The following is a 24,342-nucleotide window of genomic DNA, read 5'->3' as shown; positions in this document are numbered from 1 at the left end:
TGCCAACAAGAGGGGTGATTAAGTCTAAAGGATAGAAGCAGCATTCCTATTTTTACATTGTAAACCCAAGAATAAAACAGTCCAGAAACACCTGATCTGGACTTCTCAACCTCCTAGATTTACCTCTACGGTTTCACCCCTGAAAGCCCTAGCTCTGCTTAGTCTCAGCACAGATTTCTGTCTTCCGCTGTATTAAAAGAGGGCCGTAGGCGTGGTGGGAGCATACAAAAGAAAGATTAATTTGATTGGGGCTATTTAAAACAAGAATTTCACTCGGTCTTTTTTTAGAGTCTATGTTAAAAAGCTCCCGTTGAAGTCTGCGATCTGATTCACGCTCCGCATCTCGACCTGGGGGCGGCGATGTGTTTGCTCATGACCCGTAAGGGGCGCTGCTGGCTCACGGCGCTGCCCCTGCCCCCCACTGGCCCTCTGGGCTCCCAGCCTCCGGGGTGACTGTGGTTTCCAGTCAGGAAAGAGCAGGGAGGAGTCAGAGCAGGTCTGATCCTTGTCTTCAGGTTAAAAAAAAAACAACTAGTAACCTGGCTCACTGGTCAGAATTCAGTGATCTGTATTTTAGTATTGGCGGGGACGAAAGACACACAGCCAGAGAGCGCCAGGTTTTGTTCTTTCCAATGTTTGGGAGACAGTCTCTTCTGCATGAACATAAGATGCATGGGCACAGCATAGTTTTGATTTCTTTAGATTCACCAATTGTCGCAACACGTTCTTAATGTGTTAAATTGCCTGTAAAATAATATGACTTTTTGGCAGCAGGTGCTAATGAGAAATCAAGCTTTCAAAGTGACTCTTAACCCAGCCAAGTGAAATTCTTGTTTTAAATAACCCCAATCAAATTAATCTTTGATATGTATTCACTGAAATGAATTAATTCACTCATCAAAAAAGTTTGATCCCCTGTAAAAAAGTATGGCAAGAGATAGACTTTATTCTCAGTTTCCTATCCTTCCTTGAAATAGTTTGTTAATAATTTTTCTCTGGAAGCAAACATTTTCATTTAGTTCAACAGATTCCCTAGGGAAACATGAAAGCAGAAGACACTGTGATATGATACCAGAGATAACAGTACACTGAGTAATGTTAACTTCTTTGCTGAAAGCTGCAAAACGTAATAAAGTAGACCAGGTTATTGGGTTAAAAACTTCATAAAGCAAAGAAGTGCTGCTCAGGAGTGACAGTAATTTATTCCTCAATTTTAACAATATATTTTTAATGACAGTTGCACTTCTAATTATAGGCTAAAAGTCAGCAATAAAGTGGAAAGGGCAGTTATTTCAAGAGATGAGTGCTTAACCAGTAAAGAACTTCCTTCCAGCTTGTCCAGATAATTTCCAAGCCAGCTCAGGTAGCGTTTTCCTAATTTACAAAAAAGTCTTCACTCTTGCTTGACCCAAATGGCAACGCTGTTGTTTTGCTGAGCTATCCTGAAATATTTCACTCTGAACCAAGGAAATCGATTGCAGTATAGTTTTATGGAAACCGCATTGTGGAGCCAATGCTCGGCATAACTGGAGTGAGTTCCACAAAGGACTGCATCTCCTGTTGTTCAGTGCATTCAGGTCAGTCCTGAGAGCCATGTGAATATGTGCAGATAGTGGGAAATCATTCCACTTAGAGAGCTTGAATCTTAGGGGAAATGAGGGCATCAGCCTAAAGCCGTGGTGACATGAAGTCATACAATCTAACTTCTTTCAGCAAATCACAAGGAAGCATTTGAGATGTGCTGATAGCTTTCACTTGAACCAAATTTCAGAATAAAACATTTCAACAGTTTAAAATTAAAATCTCCCGGTATTCCCATTCCATAGCTTTGAAATGTCAACTTTTCTTTGAGGGTCAAGGCAAAACCAAACATGTACATGTTGGGATTTCCCCAGAACTAAATTTCTCAGCTTGCTATCAGCTCTTTGTCAAAGTAATATGTACTACAACTGTGTCTAAACACTGTCATGACTGTGTCCAAATGCCAAATAAGAAAAGCATTTGCTTCGAGTCTATTTGACAGTGGGTGACAGATAATCTGATACTCTGTGATCTTTTCAAGAAGGAAGAGTCTTCTCAGAAGAGCACTCTCCTGTCATCTGCACTTCAGTACTCGGCCTCCCCTTGAGAGGCAATGTCTTACAAAGTGGGATTGTGACAAGGAACTCTGACACAGGGCTGTCAGGCACGTAGGTGATTAGAGGTCGTTTCAAGTACCTAATCACTAATAATCCATTACTTATGTCAACCCGAATTTTTTACCCAATGCTAATTTTCAGTCATCAGACTTGTGGAAAATAACTCACTCAAGATGAAAGAGAGGGCAGTAGCATCCACTTTCTTAGTTTACTCAGGGTAGCTCAGATTTATGGGCTACGAAATGCAGGGGCTGCTACTTTTTGTGAGTGCTGATGTTCCAGTACACGCCAACCAAAGATGATTTGAAATTAAGTCCGGAGAAGAATTAAAAAAAACCCAAACATAACTGGCAATGCAGGAAAGCTTTGTATCAGGGTTGCAGTACTGCTGATATCAAACACTAAAAGAATCAGAAGTTACCCTAAAACTCAGAAGCTTATTTATTTAATGGAAATTCTATGTAGTGACTTTGGGAATTTTCTTTTTTTGTAAGCTTGCTTGCATATAAATATTTGTTGTTGCTCAGATGCCTGGAATTCTGTATTGTATTAAAAAACCTTTAGGAGTATTTTGCACATGGGGAAAGAAAAGACTTTTTCTGTAGGTAAAAATTTTGGAGCTCTAAGGTCCCAGAGACCTATGGCAAATCTTGTATGGATTGTGCAGCAACATTTATGTACATGGACATCATGTATGTCCCTTTGCATGTGTTAGGCATACAAAATTACATACATCCGTCTGTGTTTATACTGCTACATTTTCTGTCTCTCAATCTCGTTCTGCAGCAATGAAGATAACTGTGAGAATTATAAGCCTTCACTTTAAAAAAATCACTTAACCTTGCCTTTAGGGAAAACACCACAGCAGGATGTTTACAGACAAACTGTGGGGTTTTGCATCAGTAAATCAGTAAGTGATATGTATAAAAGAAAGCTCTTACAAAGCATGACAGAAAAATGCATTTGAGACGGTATCGTGAATAACACTCACAGGTCACTGAATATACTTTCTCTCCAGCTAAAAATGCTGTCGGGTAAGAGAGAAACCTTCCTTGCAAAACATGGAAATGCAAAACAAGGGCAAAGAAAAAGGGGCAGAGGACAGAGGTCAGATTTCCCCTTTAAAAATAGGGCTAAGGAAGGCTTAGATGAAAGATTAGTAAGGCTGGAGGGAATGCCATGGAAAAAATGTCATCAGGCATCTGACCCTCTCTGCCTTCACTGAAGTCTGCATCTGTGGAGGAGTGGCAGCCACAGCCTCCATTGGTATTACACTCCTCTTTGGGTCTAAAATAAGGTTTTTGGCCTAGATACTATGTTCTTATAAAAACAGAAGATACCGAACATGCTACAGTGTGTGTATGTATAGCTCTATCTATGTGAATATCACAGCATGAGACCCAGAAGCTATTAGTCAATGAATTACTCCATCTGCATGGCATTTCTTGTGTGACTGTTCCTAGATATATCAAGCCACAGATATTCTCCACATCACCAGGGATAAGTGTTTTCTGTAATGTTTTACTAGGAGCAATGCTTGACTGGTACTGGAAACTAATACAGCTCTTGGAAAAGGACAGAAATGCAATGCTGTCTACATGCAGGTGTGCAAATGGTTTGAAATGTTTCATTCAGGTCAGAAAACAGTGAGAGGCCCTACCTCACTAGCAGAATCAGCTTGGAATGATAAAGAGGAAGTTTTTCTTCCTTCTAGAACAGTTGGAACTGGTGCTAGGGGCCATAATTTGTGCATTTCTCTTGCACAGAAAAGACCTCGGGGCAGAAAGGTATGAAAATGAACATGGATGTATCCAAAAGTTGGTATTCAACAACTATTCAACAACTGTGTCTTACTGCTCTTTCTAGTCCACTAGCACACTGGAGTAGGTGAGTATGAAGGAGTAACACCTATCCCACCAACTGAACCAGTAAGCTTATCATTTGGGGTCTCTTCCAGTTTCAGTTGCATCTGTATTCAGTATAATTTCATCACAGCTTCAGGGTTTTGAGAGAAGACAAAATTTGGAGTAGGCTTTCAGACTGGTTTGCATGCTGGCTGAGCAAAGCGTGGCTCCTGTTCAAGCAAAAAGTTGCTGTTTGAGCTGGTTTTAAGTTGCTTTTGCTCAGCCCCTACCTACCGTGTTCCATCCAGTTGGTTCAACAGCAGGAAGCGGAGCAAATGTCTATGCATGTAGAGATAAGATCTATAAACAGAAATCTGTGTGAAAAGGGAATCTTCATCTGTGTCCGTGTATGACTGCAACCTACTCTTGGCATTTACGACCAAAATTAGGACGTTATTCTGAGGCTGCAAAGTCGTGATGAGTGTGTATTTTAATACAGATCCCTCTCAGGAAGCATCACAGTACTACTGAACAGTGCTTTCAGACACTCACTAAAACCATCATTTGATCCTATGGAGAATTAAATTAGAACAGAGCTTTTTGTAACAATCACCTGATCAAAATAACTTGCTGGAGCCATCACATATAAGGACAACTGCCCTAAGAAGCAGATCACATGCTATTTTCAATTAGTAATAGGGCGAGGGGATAGAAAATTATGTAAGAAATATTTCCTAATGTCCAGGGAAGGGAAAGCAATGACTCCCTTGAACATGCTCCATTGCTGCAAGATACAGCAGAACTCCCTCCTTGCTGCAGTGTCTGTACACATCTGGGAACAAGGAGATGGGGCATGGAGGAGTCACCCAGCCATGCTCCCGCGTCCTGGTACTGCAGCTCTCTGCACTGCATGGAAGTCACATGCACTGACCAACTTGCAAGTTATCATATTTGTGAGGGCCTTTCCTGAAACAAACAACTTTACTCCAAGGCAGAGCATGGAGCAATTTTTAGGATGGTGATTTTGGAGGAATTTTTGAAACTTTTCTGAGATATTGCCATATTTGGCTTTCCGTTCAACAGTGCTCCGACACTACTCCAGGAGGTCCAATGTCCTAAATTAACCCCCATCTAGCACTACGAGAGAGCAGGGCATGAAACATGTCAGTATGATGACATCTAACACCACCACAGCTAACTGCAGCAGAAGCTACAGGCTATTTTGTCACTTTGAACTGAAAATACGTATAAAGAAACTTGGCCAGGCAGTAGAGGATTGTGGGTGTGATTGGTCTTCTTCAGAAGAGGCAGTTCTAAGCCATGTGCATGTAGGATGTCCTGCAATGCTTAGCCTAGGTCCTACTGACTGCTGTCTGGAGATGCCACTGGCAATACAGACATAGGTAATGGGAGAGGGAAGCCAGAGAGAAACCACTCTCTTTTGTGAATGCTGCATTTTTTTAGGATTCTGAGAGGTCTCTGAGAAGAAATCTAGCTTTATACTTCTTGAATCCACAGTAACTTTCTTTCTGTCGCTACAGCATCTTAGGAAGCAGCGCAGACTGAAACTTTTACCAAAACATGCTTGCTAGGATGGCTTCCTAGGACTGTTGGACACAGAACTGGATTTTGATCTAATCCACTCTCTTCTGCAAGCATCTTCATCTTGCCTGAGCCACCTGCTAGGTCAGTGAGCTCTGGGGGCTAAAAACACACTTGACAAACTAGGGAGAGTAAATTCCAGAAACAGGAATTCATGAAGACTCCTAAATCTACATGTATTTTGTTGAACACATTGTAGAATATTCAGAAACGTTTTTGTATTTAACATAAAAAGTGCTTGTTACTCATAGCTACAAATGTCCTTGATGTAACCAGTCATTCATCTAACAGCATAAAGCTGCTGGAGGAAGTGAGAGTAAACTAGAGAAGAAAGGAAGAAGAGGAATCAATATTGATTTGAATGGGAATGCAACTTTCTGTTTCCTGTCATTGATGCAAAAAAGAAGTTTAATTCTGAGTTGTTTTAAACACTCAGCTTATCCATGAAATAAAATGTATTGACTCATTCTTATAAAAAGTAAAGCAAGTGACACCATCTGGATCTCCCAAATAACAAAAAAATGGCAGTAGCACCTTTTATTTTTTTATAATTTTTTGGTTTTATTTTTATCTGTGCACCTGCAGATTACAGAAAAAAAGGAGACACATGGGTGTGTCTATGGTGTGAGCCAGGAGTCCAAGATACATTTATAGTCAATGGAATTAGGCTTTTATTCACCATAAAATAGCTGCCTATAGCTCAATTAATTTTCTTAAGCGTATGTGATCAATGACATTCAGAAGCTGTAGCATACCCTTCTGGTTTCTAGCCACTACTCCAGGGTGTTGCAGATCTCCCACAGGTCCTGAGTCATATCTGCCAGCCCAGAATGGGTACCCTGTGTATCCCAGAGCATCTCATAGGGCAGTAGGCACCTATGTTTAGGCAACTGCTGGCTGGTCAGCTGAGCAGCAGTCTGGGCTACACCAACTGTAATGACCTGCCGTCCATGACTCCAATAGGAGTGGGGACACCCAGTTCACTGGCACACGCTTCCATTTGGGTATCTGGTTCCTAACTGAGATCTTCTGTAGCAGTATGAAGACCATAAGGATCTTTGTATGGTTGCAAACTTATAAAAATTTTCAATGAACTAAAATGGACATTCATGTCAGATCGGTCCTCTCTTCCCTAACTCTTAAAACACCGACAGTTCTTCAAAGCAAAAGAATAAAAACTCCCAGTCAGAAAGTGCATGAAACTCCCCTACTGATTGATGGAAAAATGGCTTCAGATATTGGTTCCCTAACAGGAGTGAAAAAGAGAAACCTTTTTTTGGAGTCTTCAGAAGTAGAACTTCAGCTGTGACTGAGAGCAGAGAGAGAGGGCTGGATGGGAAGAGAAGGGGCTTTTTCTCAGCCACACGGTTCCTCAGACTCAACAGACAAAGCTGTTTGCAGTGGGACTGAGAAAACCCTAATTACAACAGAAGTTAATGATTCTATCAATTTGTCTTCTCCTTTATTTTACAGATTTTTACATTCAGTGCAAAGCCACATTAAAGTCTGGATGAGAACAACTTTTTTCCTCTCACCCGATAGAGATTATTAAATTAGGAACTCTAACAGTGGAATCTGCGTTTTCTCTGAGTGATGAGTCTAGTATTTGGCCTTATCCCAAGGGAAATTTCCCCAGGTAATTTATTTTCAAACTTGATTTGCTCTTCCACTTCAAGGAACCCTCTGGACGTCCCTCATGAAACACAAAATATGTTGTACAACTTATTTTCTAAGGAGTGTTAATGTGCGTGGCAGCTACGAATGTTTTGATAACTGAAGTCTCCCCAGATCTCCCTGCTATTTTTTTTGCTCTGTGACCACAGACCTTCCCATCTTGTTTGGTAGATCCCTGGAACTAATATGAAGAAGCTCATCCAGTTTTTCATGGAACAGAAGGGTACTGTAGCATGGTTGGTGTTTTTTAAAGCTCTCTTAAAGTGATATATTTAGGAGGTATGAGGGGAAAGAACTGGGCAGTCCTTTATTTATCTTCCCAACAGGTGCAGCACAGGGAGGCACAAAGGCAGCATTTGCCGATTTCAGTTTTGCCAAGTACAAAGCACCCTCTGGTCTGCTGAAAGACCATTCCCTGCTTTCCTCCTAAACTCAATTTTAGTGTGATGATATTAAGTATTTTTCCTGTGCATAGATGCACTGTTTTTTGCACAGGGTAGATGAGCTTTTCAACTCAAGTAAGAACAAGAGTAAACCAGCTCAATCTTGCATTGTCCTCCTACGCTAGTATTAAAGTAAAATCAATGCATTGTATAAGAAAAAAAAATTGATGTAGTTCCTTCAATTTACACCATAAGAAAATGAAACATAAACACTCCAAAATAAATCAGCTTTGGGGATTTTCCTTTGCCAGGGTAGGGTTTTTTCAGTCAAATTAATCTGACTGGAAAAGTAGCCTTAAGCTTAGCAGCAGTGGAGGCGGAAGGTCAAGGAATAAATCTGAGGTGCTCTGGTATCTCAGAAGGAAGTGTGGGAGCAACACTTGGAAATTAGCAATGGGAGGGCAAAGACAGTCTACGAACAACTCAATTCCCAGCGTGCAACAAGATCTGCGCAGGAGGACGCTGCTCAATAGGGCTCAGGGCAGGAGCGGGGCCCACCCTAACAGATCTGATTACAACAGTTAGGCGTAAGTTTGCTTTCCGTTTGCGAGGGCTTTAAATTTATTAGCTAGAGGTGATGAAGAGAAACTTTCTGAAGAATTGAAAGGGAAAACAAGATAAGGGGTTAGGGTTTCCTCCTTCCCCCATCCACCGAAACTCATTTACCTGTGACTTTAATACAGTACTTGTAAATGATATATAAGGGTCTGACCTAGAGTGTGATTTGGCTCCAAGACTGAAGGTAGTTAGAGATAATGGGAATGCATTTTACAGTCAGTCCTGCAGAGGGGCAATGCTGATGGCAGAAGATGGATGTCTGTATGCTTTTCTTTTGCCTCACTGAAGCATGTATCTATGAAGCAAGGACAGCAGCAGCTGCACTACCAGCTTGTTGCCGTAATAAAATGACTGTACAGGTCCAGTCTTCTGCATGGAAAGCACTAAGGAATGTTATACAATGTTCACACTCTGGGTTCTTGAATTTTCAGGAAAACTTTCTATCGGCAGTGTTGATTTTGACACAAGCCAAATCCATATACTGAAGCAGAATTTCCATTTAACTTCTTTTTCACTTCTGAAAAATTGTCTAGCCTTGAAAATATGATGCTAACAGAAATCTTTCTTTAATTAACTCTTATCCAACCTTGATACTGATATTGATTTCCCACTGGAATGCTGCTCTACCTGTCTACTTACATGATTTATATGACTAGCTGACTTGTTTGACAGTGCCTGTTATTTTGATACACCAGACTGTGGTATTGCTTTAAACATTATAAAGATAATGCAAATATAATTATAGAAGACTCATGAAATGAAACAAAACCAGTCATGTGTAAAGGCCAATAGCAGTAAAGGCTGTTTCAGCTAGGCTTCTTCAGAGAGAACAGTCTTACCATATCTCCAAAGCAGTCTCTACTGATATGTCTGTTTACCTCCTCTCACAAATTGCTTCATGTTTTAGAGATTGTCCTTCTAATAGACAATATATGCACATAATTTTCTTCACAACTGTTACGTCTATGCTGTTTATGGATCGAAAAAAGTTTTGCTAAAACACTGTCTAAAGTCGACACACTGATTTTTAATTTTGATTCCTTGCCAATATATGGATGCTCCAGGCAGTATTCAAGCAGAGCTTGCAAACCCTTAGAAAATGAAGCTGGCAGACAGTTGATAAATGCTTTGGCTTAAAATTTGGAATGGTTGCTTAACTCATGGCCATGAGTTATTTCCTAGATTCGTGAGAATAAATAAGGCAAATTTACAGAGCTGCCTACTGGGGACTGGCTTGCACCTGTCCCTGTGGGATGGTGCCCACAAATAGTTTGAAACCGTTGCTCTTGAGAGACTTGGCACTTTTACAGAAGCGTATCCAAATGCCATGGCCTGTGACAGTTTAAGAGGGCACCTAATTAATGGGCAGCTCTTATTTTGAATATTGGTTAAAGGAAAGGGGGGAGACCCAAGATTGACTGAGAGATTACAATAAATTACAGGAAGTCATTACACGAGGGAGAGTTATTTTATTAGTCACCAGGAAAACTAAAGGCTGTTAAATTTAAATGCACCGGTAAAGGTCTTTGGCATCGCAGTCCTATCCTAGCCATCCACTGGGATCGGTTAACTCATTGATGTAAACTTCACCTTGTGAATATGAAATTTTGAACACGTTAAGACAAAACTATCTTACTACAGCATGACCATATACTCCAAAGAAGACACAGCTGATGTAATATATAGGACTTTGACTTTTGGGGAGTACAATAAGGGCCTTAAATCATTAGTCATGGAAGCCTGTTTCTACAGTGACAAATTCCATCAGGCTGAAGTGCTCCAGCAACCTTCTCTAAGCTGAGTGGTGTGTTTAATTTGGTGATCCTATTTGTTAAGGGTGCATTGTGAGGCTACACTCTCACCGAGTCAGGAAATTTCTTACTTTGGTAATCTAATAATCTTAAAATAGCTCAGAGAGCATTTGGCCTGAAAAAAAAAGCCTGGGAGCTTGCTACAGCAGTGTCTCTGAAAAATCTAGCTATGTACTTCAGAGACTGCAATGACAAAAAAATGCAAAGCTGAGATTTTCTTAACATTCAAGCACTAGCCAGTTTCTCATTTCTCAGCTGCTTGCTCTTGTGTGTGCTGTTTTTAACTGGCAGGACCTATGAGAATAAGTGTGGGATCATTCATGTAGATTGCTTCTTTTGGAAATGTCAGAAGAATACTGCTTAGGTGCTCATGTGATACAGAAGCCTTCTGCCTCTTTTTCACCTGCTTTCTACTGTAGTCTACCAACAAATTCCCCAAAGGTTTCTCAGAGAGTCCTTGCTGTGGTACCTTCCAGAATATAATTAGTCCAAGGCTCACCTTCATTAATTAGTTAACTTCAGTCCTTCACACCTTGGAAATTACCTTGAGAATAGGCATTTGATGAACATGTGAGGTTCTGAATTTTTACTGGTAGGGCTAGTACAAGTAGTAGCAACGGTATTGTACTATTATTGGTACCAAATATTCCTGCCACTAATACAGTATGTACTTGTACTTACTGTACAAGTACTGCCACCAGCTCAGGTGAGTTCTTGATCAATGAAAAATCTTTAGGAAGCAGCCAATCTCTTAAGTACAATAAGATAAACCTGTTATCACCCTGATCTATTGGATGCAAATAATCTGGGTGCAATGAGGAGCAACCAGCATACAACCTGTATGCACTACTTTTCCAGAGCTCATTATTACTTGTGAACTCTAGCTCTATCAAGACAGAAGGCTTCAATACTTTATATGTTCCTGAATATTGACTCATCAAAAATCACATTTATTCCACTGTCAATATAATGTCAAAATAATATAATTATTTTTTAACAAAACCACGGACCTGCATTTGTAATCAATGCATTGTAAGAACATCTTTGAAACCATCGAGTCTTAAACAGAATAATAACCCTTAGAAACATTAGTCTCCTAACAAATTTTCTCCAAAGCACATATCTTTTGAAAGTGCAGAAATATTTTAGGTTTTTTTTTTTAGTTGGCAGCTACAGAATGCATTCTGATTAAACTGTGTAATATCCAGTCAAATAACAGATCAAATAAAAAGGACACTTAATACATGTGTAAATCATTTGAATTACAAATAAGACACTCTAGAAGGAGCTTGGCTCTAGGCTTGATATAGAGGATTAGGCTCTTGTATTAATACGTGCACTTGGTGCAGCTATTTTGAGAAGGATACTTCATCCATCATTGTCCTCGAGTACTAGGGAGGGCCAGTAAGTAAAACGATCACATTGGTCTGTCAACACTACTTGCTTAAGACTCAGTTGTGCAAAAAGTTTAGTTTTCCTATGCCCCCAACCCAACAAGGTGCTGAAACAGCCTTATGCTCCTGTAAGTTGCTCTGCTCTTGCCTTCCACAAAACCAGAAAATATTTCAAAAATACTCTTAAAGGTAATGCTGTTGATGGGTGAGTGTTAAATCAAATGTACTCATTCAAACTACACACATAGGCCTATCAGATCCTTCAGAACTGATGGGAGATAGATAAATGCAATTTAATGACTTCTATACTTTCCACAGGATTATCTTTAAGATTAAACTCAGTTTTGCATTTGGGAACGCCTTAGGGAACCTGTCTGTGTACCTCTTGTTGGCCAACACTTGCAAAGCATATACAGTTTGTACACTTATGGCTTTGCAGAAGCTATATATATTGTCAATGCTAAACAATAATAATCAAAAATTCTTACCAAAACCGCTAAATTTGAAAGAAAAAGAAAATAAGGGCTGTAGAAGTAATGCAAATGTAAGAAGTTTATTTAGCTTAAGTTGTCAAAATAGTAAGAAATAAATGCTAGCTTTTAAAAAGTTATGAATGACCCTGAACATTTTATGCCTGTTTGGGCAGCCTCCAGTGGACAATTCTGTATCTCACTAGCAGACTACGTACTCAGTTTCTTTGCTATGAACTTAATTGTACCACAAAAGGGGCCAGTATTACTGCCTTTAACTGTCCTTTTGAAATATAAAATAATAATTCCTGTAGTGTGGCAAAATGTATCATTCCAGTTTGACCTGTAGAGAAAAACTTACTGCATTCTTCACTTATGCTTTAGACGTATAGTATATATTTTCATCAGAACCTTAAAACTGTTTCATGAACACATCCTTTCTATTCAATAACTTATAAAACCTTATGAAAAACATATTAACATGCTGACTTTTTAAAACATAAGAAATTCTTATTCCCTCTTTTCCAGTCTAGATATCGTAGCTATAGAGAAACCACTAATTGTATTACAAAAATCCTGCCGTTTTTGCCCATTCAAGTAGTTTCTCAATATCTCTTCAAAGTCATTGTTTGTTGTCTAAAATAGTTGGAGGCCAAACCAGTTTTGTGCTATACCCCTACCTGAAAGTTATTTCTTAGTTTAAAAGGATCAGTGATCTGTAATGCTATAATGATGTTACATGGCTATTACTCTTAGCTATTATTTGTTCCTGAAATACGCCCAATGGTCTAAAAGGTGTTCTCTGTGTGTGCATACTCATAATTCCTGTAATTAAGAAATGTTCAGGTAATATTTGTTATGCTTACCATCTTTCTTGGTGGGTTCCGGCATTGTTACAAGAATTCTTTATTCCCAGTGAGTTTCAGCCTTTCAGATGCAGTAAGTAGTAGCCCCAAGTCCAGCTGGGAGAGTATGCAGATCAGCGTGACAAGCAGAGGGTACGAAGAATTCCTCTGCTTTATATACTGCGACTGAAATATCAATCAAAATAGCACCTCCTCTCTTTTCAATGCAAACACTTTGAAAATTGACAGTTATGGGAACCCCTCTCACATCTGTTGTCTGCAGCCTCTGCTCCCTTGGCTTTTGGAAGGAATCTCCTGCTGCATTGCATGGGGCTGATGAGAACATCTATAACTTTCTAAATTCAGCCGCACCGCTCGCCCTCTCCGTCTCTCTCTGTAACATGCAGACCCACATACACACGCAGATAGAGGCTGAAAAAGTGACTGACATGCTATTAAAGAGCCCCTCCTGCCTGCGGAACTTATAGGAACTACCTGTATACATTTATGCCTTTTCCCACAACATAAAAGGGACAAATAAGTATAGACAGTATGCCTGCAGTGAAACTCCATTTCCTTCCTTTCAGAGAAAGTGGTATGCAAAGATGGAGTGAAAGTAGAGTACTTAGCAGAATTAATGAAGAAAAAAGGATTATTGTGCTCCTGTTTAGAGCAGTGAAGACCCTCCATATCTCCCTTCTGGTTACATTTGTTACATTTTCTTGGGTCCTCTCCCTGTAGCCATCCTCATTTTGGCTTAGGTAGAGACTACAGCGTTCCTTTCAGCACTGCCACCTCATTAACTGGAGAGGTCACTGCTGAGAGATGAGATATTCTCTTTCCACTCATCCAGGAGATGCAACACTCCTTGCTTTTGCAAAGCCATTAAATCAGACAAAAGGAATGGAAATCCCATCTGTAGCACACACACCATGCCACTAAACTAAGCCACTGGGTTGCCCTCCTCTTAAACTCCTACTTAAACCATGAATATGTAGGCAATAGAAATGCACGTCAAGTTAATCAGGGAGTACTAGGACTTATTTTCTTATGCCCTTTTAGGACTTTGAGACAAAACTCTAGTGATTAGTGCAATAGATGAAGTGGTCCTCAAGGGTTTCATGATATTACCACACAGGTTCATGTCATTATCACATATTAACAAGAACTAGGCTAGTAGATTGCTTACTGTCTAAATATATACAAATGTTATGGAAAACGTATTTGATGTCTTTGAATAGGAGTTAGAGATGAAATAGTGATCATGTGCCTCTTTATCCTGTAGCCAATGCAATATTGTTTCCTCTATAATCTGTTGTTTTCTGGCTATTTAGACATTTTGTAGACATCTTATAAGGGATGGGCATTTCATTCGTTTTTTTTAAGAGATCAGACTATCATCTGGCTTTTTCTGCTCTACTCATTGCGGTGTTTTATTATTTGACTGATTCCTGTGCCTATAAAATACAGAGAAAGGCAAGACCCCTGCCTAGAAAAACCTAAACAAGGAATATTAAATCTATTTTCCTCCTTTCTTTCATATCACTGTCTAGGTAAAGCTCCTTATATCACTGAAATAATTCCTGTCCTTGGCAAGCAGAGCACTACCCTGAATGGGTAACTGGGGATTTTGTCCTTCTGTGTATGAGTGTGGTGGCTGTGGGGAACTGGTGCATGACCAGACCTAATAACATTGCAGAGATAATTTTTTTCTTGTTCCCCTTTCTTCTACTCGCATCCAGGCACTGAACGCTATGATGGCTGGAACCAGAGGTGGATGAAGAGCAACTGCTTATTCCAGCATGGTGTTTCCTTAGTGGCCCCTTGTAAGATGTAAAGACAGTTTGTTTTGCATTTTTCCCATCATGTGACAAGAGGTGCTGAGAACTATGTGTCTGGAGATTCCTGTTAATCCAAACAGGATTAAAAATGGTCACAATCTAGCACTGGATGGGTTAGAGAGGACCTCCATTGCCATCTCATGGTGAGAAAGAATTGGAGGCCAGTGCATACCCTTACAGCCTTAAAGGGCTTCCTTTACAGGAAGAGGAAGAAGGATATTCAGGAAAAGAGAATCTAACTCTCAGACTACCTTTATACTACTAACTAAATCAGTACTGAGACCACTCACTGGCCCGGGGCCAATTGAAAGTATGTGGTCTCATCCGCAGAGCAAAACTCCTTCTCTACTAAAAAATTGGGAGACTGTGGACAAAATGTCCACAGGGAATGGTTGCTGGCATGTCCCTGAGCTATGCTTAGGAATAGGTGGGAGACTGCTAGCTGGCCTGAGCCAAAATGGTACCAGGGAGCATGCTAACCATCCCCCAGTGTGGTTAATCACAGGACAACACTTGAACCTATGCCCAAGCCCTGCTTTATTTACTGGTATAGACATAGCTAGAAAAACCTATAACCTAGGTAGCAAGGGAAGAAGATAGGTTATGGGTAGGAAAAAATCACGGAACACTATAGTTGCCTTTGTAGCGTGTGGACAGATGTGTGTTTCTTGAGGTCTCCGTTTTGTAAAGGCCAGCTGAGAGTGCAAGCAAAAGGCTCTTCAACTGCGTGAAATAAATTGAAACTGTGGAGTAGCATCCTTACATTATACTTGTATAATTCATTGCATTTCATGTTATGTTCTGTTTTACTCTGATAAAAAAATCCAGTGTTGCAACTTTCCTGTAATGTAATTCTGAATGGTATTATAAAATATGACACAGAGGTAGATTTAGACTGTGATATCTCAGTGTACCTTAGTACTAGCAGTGACAGGGAAAGTAGTCCCTTTCCTAAGAAAGTAAGCCATATTTTATTTGTTTCCGTCTAATCCCCAGTTGAGTCCAAGCCTTAAGTACCTGCGGATACTTCATGCTCCAATCTAAGACAACCTAGGCATTTTAGTTTATTTTTCTTCCTGCACAAATGTTATCACAATTTCTTTTTGCTTGTGTTGTAACAGTTATTAGTACTTTGGTGGTATTGGATAGATGTCATTCAGAGCTTGCCTTCTTATAGTTCTTTCCCACATTTGCCGAGTGCACAGTAGTCACCAAGCTTGCCTTATCACTGCATAAAGGAGAGGTGTTGATTTTGACCATCAGTTGTCCAAATTGCTTTAAGACTGGTTAAAAAAGAAGGAAAAAAAAAACAACTGAAAAGAAGAAAACCTCTGTCCTTCCCCTAGGGTTTGCTTGACCTGTTTGGGTTTTTTCCATTTTGCTCATCTCTAAGCTTATGCTTTTTGGATCACAGAGATGTCCAAACATACTTACAATTATCCATAAGTCCAACCTGTACACTCTCTGTTAATAAATGCATTTATCTATTCATTCTATGAAGTCCAGATTTTAAACCATTTTTTTCCTGCTGTCCCTCTCTGCTTCCCTGTATATGACAAATCACTCATCTAATTTGATTGCAACTGATCTTGTGAAGGAGCTGAGCCAGAAGAGGAAGCATTTAGCTCCTCTGTGCTGAACACACAACTCCTGAGCAAGTGAAAGGGCCACGAAGCACCTTCTGACTCAGCTGCCAGCCTACTTGCCAAATGACTGGGCCAGACCTTCACAGAAATTATGAGGTGGAAAGAGCTGATCTCCACCTTGTTTCTAGCCCACCCCCTGTACCTCAGTAGATAGAACTAGAAGCTGTGGTTTCTCCAGCCATCCTTTCATTAACTTACCCTATTGCTAAAAGCATCCCTGTTTGCACAGACTGCCTCATGTCTCTGAGAAGCTGTGGTTTCTCCAGCCATCCTTTCATTATAAAAGCATCCCTGTTTGCACAGATGGAAATGTCCCTTCTCATAATTTGATATTATCCTTCCATAAGTTGGCTTGTGACCTTGTATTTTGCCCTTCTGTAAAGTGAATGTCTTCTGACCGAAATTCATCCTCCTCACAGTATGGCTTTTGTGTACCACCATAAGCACTCTTCTCAGCCACCTCAGGGGCCAAACATGCTAAGCTCTCTGAGTCTTTCCCTTCCATGCCTGCCCCAATTAATCTTCTGTGGTCTCTTTCCAAAACACAGTCCTATTTTAATTCTGTTCAGCTCCTTGAGTAGTTTCCAAACAGCAGCTAACCAAGGCGTCAGATAATTAAATCATTCTCTCTCATCTGTTTTTAATAAAATCCCTTGGTCAAACATCTAAAGCTCTTATTTGCTCTTGCAGCTGCTAGATCTGCATCCATAACTTCATATTTGCTGCTATTCCTAGGGCTGAACTCTCTCACTTACTTCAGTCTCTATTCTAGTAAGTCGCTCTCCGTTTGTTACCAGAGAAAAATCCTCATCTTGTCACCAAGCCAAAGGATCAGGACATTCCCAGAAGACCTCAGAGACAAATCTTTGACCAAACTATTTAAAAATTTTCCACTGAAAGGTTTTATTGATATTGAGAAAAGACGATTGGTTGAAATAGGAACACCAGGCAGAAACAATCAGTTTAAATGAGAATGGGAAAGGATTCCCAGTCCACACAGGACAAAATCTGAAAATAAGCCCCAAAATGCTGGTGTGTCTATGCATTTTCATTAAAAAATAAACAGCATCTTGGTTTTATACTAATGAAGAATCCGAAGTTTTGTAGTCTTATGTAACAGAAAACCATGTTAACCAGTTTTAATATTTGGAGCTTTGAAGCCTCTAGAAAACAGTTATTTACTGAGCCCAAGGATGAAGGATAAGAAGCAGCAGCAGACAGAGCCTTGCCTCCCATCAGGAGGAACCCATAAACACGCTTCTCTGGGAGGACCCTGGAATGGGATTTGACAGTGCCCAAACCTCATTCCAGTCCCATGTTCCCTCCTTCCAGGCATAAGGCCTGAAAATCCTGTTCTCCAGGTCTACAGCAGAATCATTTTGTGCAGACATCATTTCGTGTTCAGATTCTGCCTTTGCTTACCTATGTTATTTAAAATAGGACATTATAGAGTTTGGTGAATTTATTCCTTTGATATCACTGATAATCCGCAGAGCATTTTTTCTTTTCTACCATTAAAAATAACAGATCAATTATTTAAATTCCTACCATGATGGTAAGTGGAAGACTAAAAATGTACAACTGAAAAATGCACTACTTCCCTGTCTTGTACCTCAGCCTGGAAGAATGCTGCATCTCAGAATACCTGTTTACTTTTTAAGTCCCCATCTAATTTATGAAGGTAGTCCTTTTTGTCTGACATCTTTGCTGAACTTACTGGTGTTGATGAAAGACACCTGGATTTACCGGGCCAGCCCAGTTTAATCACAGCCTTGCACTGTAGACATGCCAGAAAAAAAGGCTTTCCTACTCTGTCATGCACTCTACTTTTCTGCCATGTAAATGAGACATGACCTTGGTTGAGAAGTGATGAGAAATACTTTCTGTATAAATGTAGCATCCACAAATGGGGTCTTACTCTATGTAGCAAGACGAGGGAAGATTAAACTTTAAAGCCTAGATTGCATTTTTTTTCCAAGACAGTCGGCTTGGAGACACTTCAAGGCATGTACAAGATGTCGTTGACAGATAAACACCACTTGTCAGCTTTACCTTCTGCCTTACAATGACCCAAAGGGTGACATTACTGTGTAAGCAACACATGCCCCATGGTGTCCTATAGCAGTCAGAGTGTTTCCTTTCTGACAGTAAATTCCAGCGCACTGAGGCACTCGGCACAAAAGTCAAGAGCTAGTCCCTAGGTCAGGGCAGCAGGCAAAAAGGCAGGAGGAAGAAGGAGAGCAGCTTCTTTCTCTTGACTGCTTGGCTGGATCGGTCAGAAAAAATTAAGATGAGGGTTGCTAAGAAGGGAAATGTGATGGGAATTTTACCACTGACTTCAAGAGGGTCAGAGCTCATTTCCCTCTGTTTTTAAGAGGAAACTTGAAAGAGGACCCTGCAGCCAGGAGAGGAAAGAGACATTGCGGCCCAGATTTTTGTCTCGCTTCCACAGGTAAAATTGGGAGCAGCTCCTCACCCGCGCTATGCCTAGGTAAGCAAGACCCATGCTGGGTTTATGTATGTGCTCCACTGTACTGAAAACTGTCCAGTTGTGAATGCCTGGTGCAAGTCCCTTCGTCCCTGATCTGATCTGTTCATTAAGCATGTGAAAATTACCTCAGCAGCTTACAAGGAGCACATGATTTCCCCCAGCAGATTATGGTGCATCACGCTGGTATGGTGTCTCCAGCACTGGCCAATGAGGCTTGCGATGAGGAAAACACCCCTTCATCATTATAAACTGGGGCTCTAATCTCAGATTCTCTCTCAGAATTGCATTTTTTTTGTGTGTTTTCTGATTTGAACACAGCCTTTCAGCATTAAACTTGATGGATTAATTTTAAGTTATTTTCCATGCCTTTGATCTGTCTTATTAGAAGTCTTCAGGATTTCAAAAACATGCCTGTAGAAATTTTGCCCTGGAAATTCCTGAAATCTGTTACTATCCCAGCAATAGCACAAACTTTCCCAAATTATTTTTTCCAAGTCTGCTTTCTTACTGGTTACAATTAGCATGTTCCAGTGTCAAAGTTCTGCAGGTACCTCTTGTACCCAAAGAGGCACACCCTCTCTTATGGGAAATGCTAGCAGGGGATTCCAGGTAACCTTGATTAACGTCTCTGAGACAGTTTTAGAATAATTGCAATGACAGAGGCAGAGTTTGTAATTAGTGCTTATACAATACCAGTCTTCTATGTTAAAATTGTCACAAGCCTCCAAACTAAATTATTAGAAATATATTGATATTAAAAAACTTTACTTGGCCTCCTTTAGAATTTTAAATATTGCGGTCTCGCAAACTTTAATACTTTATAGAGGTAGATAAATACTTCAACAATTCAGAATAAATTCAAGTGTCATAATTCATCAATGTTCAAAGAAAAGTATCCAAGTCCCAACCATGGAGAGGCTGAAAATAAAACTTTAAGATTCGCTCTAACTGTTAGCCTCTCAAGGTGGCTGTTCATTCAGATTGCTACCATCTAAGGTCACCTGCACCATATAATGATCACTCTGTGAAGGTATTTAATGGAAATGCATTCATTTCCCAGATGTCCAAAGGAGTTCATACACATCATAATAAGCAGCTTCCTTAACTGGGGCATCTCTCAGTTTTCTCTTGATAGAGTGAGGATGGTAACCCATTCTTTTACCCTATGGATATTATCACACCTTCTTTGTTTCCTTAGAGAGCCCATAGAGTGTGCGTTAGCACCTGTTTGCACAGTGGAACCTTAATCTCAGTTGCTACTATGATATATTATTACTACTTACAATGCCTAAAAAATACTGCTGCATATAAATACACAGAATAAAAAGTATCAAGTTCTGGGGCTGGGATTCTCTTTTGTCTGTTAAATCACTTGTTCTCAGCATAACTGCAGCGTGATTGTAACAGTATAATACACGGGGCTAATTTGTTTGACATAGTAATGGTATAGTTTCCCAGTACACATAATCCAGTGCAGCTGCAGACTGGTGCCAGCAGGATGGACCCATTCTCCCCGCCTTTCTCTCTTCCTCCTCCCTCAGCCAGAAGGTCTTGTTCCCTTCCTTGCGTTGGACCTAGTGACTATGCAGGATGAGTCAGTTCAGCTTACTGATCTGAGCGAATCCTACTCATTTGGCGCAGGAGGTACTTAATTTCTGCTGTCTTAGCTAGGTGAAGCAATACTCTCTAACACCCCTGTGATCGCTTGATATGAGGCAACGGGAGCTCTCAGCCACAGGCAGGGGAGTGGGACTGTCCCTCTTAGCTGCAACCTACACACACATAGTGTTAGGTTTAACAGGAAATTATACCCTCATTGTGTCAGAGGTCCACAGTTTATAAACATCCTCTTCCTATTCTGGAAGATAATGGAGATACGTGTGAAGTACTGCATATTGATCTCTTAATTCCAAAAATGTCTCTTGCCTGGAGATAGATTTTTCTTTAATTTATCCAAATCTTTTTTCCTTTGTATTGGATGGAAAGAATAGAATTCCTTTCAGCCTTCAGTGAACCACTGGGAGGGGGTCCCACTGATTCACTGAGGAGAGTGAACATGGGCTGCATGGGACACAAATGAAAAGGCAGCACCATCCGCTGGGAACACAAAGCACACCTGCAATAATTAGCCATGAATCTCCGCTTTGGTGGAGGCCTTTACCTTCTCACTAAGAAGTGAGGGTTATTCAGTTTTTGCCATTTGCTGTATGAGCCTGACCAGTCCTCATAACCTTGTGGTTCCCCTTGAACCCAACGGATGCCAAAGATTTACTCTCATCCTACGTACATTATGTAATGAAAGCAACAACATACTCCCATTCTCCACTAACAAATGTCATCTTTTATATAATATACTTAATATGGCTGAATGACAGGAACATGGTGGCGCCACCCTGGCTTCATTTATGAACACCTATTGGCTTCAACAGGAATACAGTGCCAGTTTCTACTAGGATTTCTGAAGTCTTTGTAGCCTCTATACCCCCCAAGTCAGCGCTGCACTGTGAATTAGTTTTGTCTTTTAAATGAGTGATGAGGAAATTTTCTTGGGGGAACCCTGTACGTGGAAGATTCTGATTCTAAAGATAGGCTGTAACTCAAAAAGTTATGTGAATTTGTACAATTAAAGATTTAAAAAGACTGTTAAAATCAGTTAACAAGAACTCAGTGCATTAACCAAGCTTATCAAACAGCTTGGTGAAAGTAAGCTAGAAAGACTATTTTATATATAAATGAATAAACAGAGACAAGTCATGGGGTCTGAAGATCCACATGAGGTATTGGGTCAAAGAACAGGACCTCAGTGATGCAGCTCTCAGTCTTTGCTCATGGCTCCTAGTCTAAGGTATATGTTGCTTCCTGGATCTGTGAACCTTGGAGGAGAAATCCTAAGGCGTTATATTTCACTTTTGCCATGGAATGCACATATGAAGTTCAGAACAGGCACTTTTTGAGTGAGATCCCTTGTGCTTAAGTTTTGGTGAGTGCCAGCTTCTGCACCTGAACTCCTCTTTCCCACCTGTGCAGTCAGTGGAGATCTAGTCATCAGGCTCAGTTCAGTTACTTAAACATGATCACACACAGCTTTGAGAGTGCCCTCTGGTATCTGTCCTGGCCTCCCATTGCCCCTGCACAGCATGTGGGTCATCAGTAAGTCTGGTGTCAAATCCATCTCTTCCATATGACTGTAACTTCAGGCACCTCTGATGGCACTACGGACATGTGTTTAAGGAGCTGAACTGTTATCAAATGGCTTTTAGAGGGCAATGTAGACATGAATTTTAGGATAAGGTGTCTCATATCTTGGATTTCAGTGGTGACCAGCCCACATGTCAGTGCTCCAGTGTAGATATCCAGAGAGCCCTACCCAATGCATCTTTCACAGAGATTAAAGATTATGAGAGATTGTTCAGCTCATAACTACAACAATACCTTGGATGCCCCAAAATGAGCTCTCTCATGTGCTCCCCACCTCTTCCACAGACTCATCCCAGCTGCGACCTCATGTGTACCAGGGCTTGTGCTGCTTCTCCCTGAGGGGCCACAGAAGATCAGACCAGTTTGGCTTTTCACCCTTGCAGTGGCTGTGCACCCACAGAATTGCGCATCATCCAGAGTATTTCATCCGCACATACGTGAGCCACCCAGCTCAATCTCTTCTCCACCACCATCTCCTAGACATGCAGTACAATGCATCTGGGTATGCAGACTTTGCAGTCTGGATTCTGACTATTCCTTTCTAGATGTTTTGGTATAAGGATGTTTTGGACCAATTTTTTTCAGTTTGGCCTCAGTTTTACTCTATGGTTTATTAAAAAACGAACAAACAAAAAGTTGGTATTGCAGGCACTTGTCTATGGGAAAAATTCTTCTTCCAAAAATAAACCCTTCCTGCTCAAGTTAGAGCCTGAGGCTTAAGGTATTAGCAGTCTGGAACCATAACAATACAAACATCTGAGAAGCCCAAATGGGGTTGAACAGCATTTGTGCACTGTGCCATCACTGCTTTCTTATTACCAGCTCAATAACCCTTGTGGGACTGCTTCTGCAGGACTTTTTCCCTGCATATGAACTGCATCTACTGGCACCTAAATAAGCATGACAAACCTTTTTCTTTCAAGTGTTAAATTTTAAAAAGTTCTGTGACTTGAAATATATCCACAGTAAAACGATCGTTTATATGGTTGAAAATGCTTTTTTGTACAAACTTCTCAGGCAGACAGTGGCAGAGCAACCCTTCCTTGCCCGGCCCAGCAGGAAGCAGCCACGGTCCCAGGCCGTCAGTCACAACGCTTCTTCCTTGTGAGTCACACAGAGAATCATTCCTACAGGAATTTTGGCCAAGCCAGCTGGATGGTACTCAACACTCCCTCTACTACTGCCTTCTCACAGGTATGGGTTAGCAGTTTGAGCAGTTACTATCACCTCAGCCAGTTTCTTCTCACCCTCCTTTGGCAGCTACAGATCGCTTCGGCACTGACCTCAGCTAGCAATGCTAACTGAAGTGGACCAGGGACGCTCTCATATCTGTTTCATAAAGCTTTTCAATGACAACATCTGTCTGTCTGGTATTTGGGACTACCTGAAAATGGCCACTTCTTAAACCCTCGTGCTAGCTCCACCAGCAGCCACCTGGCTAATGTGTCCAGGGACTTCCAGTATATTCCAGGAGAGACTGTTAAGTCTCTCCTTCATATTCCTGCTCGCCTTCATATCTCCTGTCTCAAATCTCTCTCCCTCGCTTGTTTCTTTTGTTAGTGTTCTGCAGTTATTGTCTGTCATGTGCTTTTGCCAAGGATCAAGCTGCAGAGAACTATAAAAATAGAGGGAAAAAAACAAACTATCAAATTTCTGCAATGTCAAAAGGATCAGCCAGTAGGTTGTGTGTAGCACTATCATTTTTCCTTGGCATTAAACATTATGAATAGGGATAAATGTCACATTAGTGAATGTCACATAATTTCCTGAATATACTTGTGCTTGGTTTAAAAAAAAAAAAAATAGAAAAAGACAGAATTTCAAGGTGGCTACCAAACATATTATTCAAATTTTAGTCTAGTTTTCAGGAGCCCTAAGTTGTCACAGGGAACTGCAGTCTATGGAACGCTGTCAGTTAGTCACAGTAATCTGAATATGGGCTTAAGAACACAAGTTCAGGCTCCTAGTTTTTAAAATCCTAGTTTTATTTTACTAAAAATGAGCAGGCATGCCAGGAGAGTTTATGCTGCTTAATAATGAATATGCAGAGCAGAAATTCTAATCCCATCCTCTACTGCTGTCACCCTGAGAAAGCCAGTCTCTGCTATAGTTCTCATACCTAAAGAACTGAGCAAATTGGGTGAAAATCTCCATTTCCCTTTGCCAGTGATAATGAAAATCATTTAACTGGGAGAAGTTCACCTCTGGCTTCCTGGTCACTTAAAGCTGCTAAGCCCACCAACTGGAATAGACATGGCATCCTCAGGAACTGAGCAAGTTATACAATAGATTAGAAAGTTAAAATCCTATGTATATCCTCCCTGTTGCCATTCAGGTCTGTGGCACACCACACAGGTCAACCTTTATCCTGATTTGGTAGTTGTATA

Source organism: Egretta garzetta, unplaced genomic scaffold (genome assembly GCF_000687185.1).
Source record: "Egretta garzetta isolate BGI_Z169 unplaced genomic scaffold, ASM68718v1 scaffold321, whole genome shotgun sequence".
In the NCBI taxonomy this organism is placed as follows: domain Eukaryota; kingdom Metazoa; phylum Chordata; class Aves; order Pelecaniformes; family Ardeidae; genus Egretta; species Egretta garzetta.
This window is presented reverse-complemented; position numbering follows the sequence as displayed.